The 3,413-nt window shown below is 45.5% G+C and overlaps 1 pseudogene across 1 annotated transcript; it reads left to right on the top strand.

Moving 5' to 3' along the window:
- Positions 1-2,154: 2,154 nt before the first annotated feature.
- Positions 2,155-3,206, top strand: LOC307197083 (enhancer of rudimentary homolog; annotated as a pseudogene). Its single transcript has one exon. The product of its transcript is annotated as an enhancer of rudimentary homolog (transcript).
- Positions 3,207-3,413: the final 207 nt, after the last annotated feature.

Genomic DNA, 3,413 nt, shown 5'->3' with positions numbered 1-3,413 from the left:
TAAAATGAAACCACTTACAGAGGCAAGCCTGTGTGCCACCCAATCTCTCCAGGAGGAATGAACGCACCCTATTTTGCTGAAGTGGTTTAGTGCATGGATAGTCTTGCCTTCCCATATTTTTACCACCCCTATTCTACACCATATCATGCTAGACATAGATCCTAGGCCCTTTCCTTAATAAACACACACACACACACACACACACACACACACACACACATTCAGCCATACAGAAATGTGTGCATAGTTGACTTTTTCCATGGGGAAATGGATATTGAATTTACAGGGAAACAATTCAAACTATTTCACATCAGATGTGTTATTCTTATTCTCAAAATTCCTCTGGCTACTTTGCCCTTAATTTCTAGCCTCTTGCCATCTTTTTGCTTACCGTCTTCCAGAAACTTCTCCTGCTTTGTGAGGCAGAGCAATTCAGCCCTATCTCCACCCTTTTCTGTGTCCCACTAGGCATGGCTCTGCTAGGAGATGCACCATCTTCTCTTCCTCACCCTCTCACCAGCCTCTGCAAGAGGAAGGGAATGACCTGGAAATAGATCACCATCATCTTGAAACCACCCTCCCCCTTAAAATCAAAAGCTACTTTACTGTTTCAGTTTTAAGTGATCTTTTCCATCCTTTACACAAATTAAAAATCACTCTGTAAAGACATTTTTTACTTTGAGCAACAGAAGTAAACTCTAACATAAATAGGAGAGGGGAGTTACTGGACGTAAGTCAAGGAAAAGCTGAAGAAATGGTTTCACAAAGACAGACAAGATAGCAGCATGGGCCTCAGTGGGCAGGAGCCTGTGGTCTCCATTTCTCTAATGTACTGCCATTGAATGTGGCACCAGAGGGCTTTGACCGCACGTGTCTCTGTTCCAGATTGGATTCCAGAGAGAATTCTGTGCTCTAGTTGTCTGGGCCACATGCAATTCTTGTGATCAGGAGCCTGAGTACTGAGATGAGGAGCCCCATCAGAACCACTCAGGTGTGGGGAGGAAAATCCTAAAGAAGAGATGCTGTACCCCCTCAAAATCAAACAAACAGATGTCCACTCCACTGTGTTTCCAAAGACTTCTCAGCCCAAAGAATGGAACTATTAGTCAGAATGCTCTAAATATGTGTTACAGGCAAATGTGAGGAGATCAAAACGTTAGCTTTTTCCCATTAGTTGCCTCTCACTTTCCTAGCACTGGCTAAGGTAGTAAGTGTTTTCTAAGGTATAGGTGTGGCTGGTACCTAAGCCCTGGCTCCCCCCAAAAGCGTCTTGCTCTTTAACTAACAGACTCTCATTTATTCATGATTGCCCTACAAATTGTAGATAAAGGTGCATTATTATGCCATTTCACAGATGTGAACATTGTGACTCCATTTCTCTGACATGTCACTGACACATCTTATTTGTGTCAGAGGTGGGATATGAAATCGATCTTTACGGCTTCAAGCCCACACTCTTTGGCAGGGTTTTTGATGAGAGATCTCTCGAATGTATAGGTCACCTGAATACCTCAGACTTCATCTGTTCCAGAGTATCATGGCCCTTTGCCACCTGCTCACACAGAAACCACCCCTTTGAATCCTCCCAGTCTCCCTCCCTCCCTGGGAGAGCATCTAACGAGTGCTCAGAAAAATGTTGCTCATGTTCCCTGCCCCAGCTCCTCATTGAGGGTCCTGGCCCCTCTACTAAGTATGCCCCTCAGGAGGATACGAAGACACCCCTATAGAACTCAGGGCTCTTTCCCTGATGAACCCGAAGTCCTCAGGGTACCAGCCATGCCCAGGGCTGTGGCCGAGTGGCAACCAGAAGCAGTGTGGAAGGACAGCCTCTTATCCGACAGTGGGTTGTACTGTTCCTTGGCCCCCAAGAGATGCTGATGGCTCCCAGACATTGACAAAGTCTTTCGGTGACACTAATCTCTCAGCTTCTGGCCCAGACCTCCTCTAGCTCACTAGCTCCCAATTCAGAGCCCTTGCAAGGTTTGTCTCATTGCCTAGACCTCAGTCATGTGGCGCATTCAGGCTACAAAGAGGCCAGGACAATTGTCTGGACCTCTCCCCTCACACTGTGAGAGTCTTAAATACACAGAGAGGACTCAGAAGTTAGAAGGTCCAGAGCGGAGTCGGCGACGGCGGCGGCGAGAGTGTGGCGCGATGTCTCACACCATTTTGCTGGTACAGCCTACCGAGAGGCCAGAAGCAGAACTTATGCTGACTATGAATCTGTGAATGAATGCATGGAAGGTGTTTGTAAAATGTATGAACACCTGAAGAGAATGAATCCCAACAGCCCCTCTATCACGTATGATATCAGTCAGTTACTTGACGTCGTGGATGACCTGGCCGACCTCAGCTGCCTCGTTTACGGAGCTGATACCCTGACATACCAGCCTTATAACAAAGACTGGAGTAAAGAGAAGATCTACGTGCTCCTTCGTCGACAGGCCCAACAGGCCGGGAAATAGTTGAGTTTGGAAGCGTTAGGGGGATGGGGGTGGGCTTGGAACACAGGTGTGTACAGTGTGCTGTAGTAGAAGTTTTGTATTATAGTAATCCTGTTTCCATTTTGGTACACTCTAGCCAGGATTGAGTGTATTAGATGAAATAGGATCTTGTTCGATCTGAAACCCCCTTTGCCCCCTTCTCTCCACTCCTTTTTTTTTTTTTTACTTAAACATTTTTATGATGATTTAGGTGGAAGTTGGTTTTTGTCAGTTAATGTTGTTTCCAGTTCTTCAGACTGTTCGTATCTGCTTTATAACATTCACTGTACTAACCCTTCTTCAAACCAGGGTGGGGGTGGTGACGCGGTTTAGTTATGTCCTCAAGACAAAGTCTTACTGAGAAACAAATAAATGTCCTTTAGTTAAAAAAAAAAAAAAGTTAGACGGTCCAAAAAATTAAAATGGCAAACGTCCACTGGGATGCCGTGTAGTCCCTCCACTATCACTCTCACCCCCAGCTCTTTCACCAGATCCTCTTCACTCCTTTGGAAAAAACAAGCAAGCAAGCAAAGAAAAATTTTAAAACCCTCTTTGCATATTAAGTGATGCAGTTCAATACTTGGGAGGAGGGAGAATCCCACACACCAGAGGACTCGAAGTTCCAGCTTTAGTTATGCCAGAAAACCCCGCCATGCTGAGGATAATGGACGTAATCACTGAGGAGGTCATAATTCATCGAGAAGGACAGGGACGGAAGCCCAAGGAAAGACAAGGAAGGCGCAGAGAATGAGGGGCCGAGGCCTTGAGGCTTAGAGTAGACACTCTCTACAGATCAGTTCCTCAAACTTGTAAAGGAAAGACTTCATGCTCTGAAGTCAAACAGAATCAAGGTTCAAATTCTGGTTCCACCACACTCTGAACATGTACAAGTTACAATCTCTCTGAGCCTAAGTTTCTTCATTTGCAAAA

The sequence above is a fragment of the Stenella coeruleoalba genome (assembly GCF_951394435.1).
Source record: "Stenella coeruleoalba genome assembly, chromosome: 1".
NCBI classification, from domain to species: Eukaryota; Metazoa; Chordata; class Mammalia; order Artiodactyla; family Delphinidae; genus Stenella; species Stenella coeruleoalba.
This window is presented reverse-complemented; position numbering and strand designations above follow the sequence as displayed.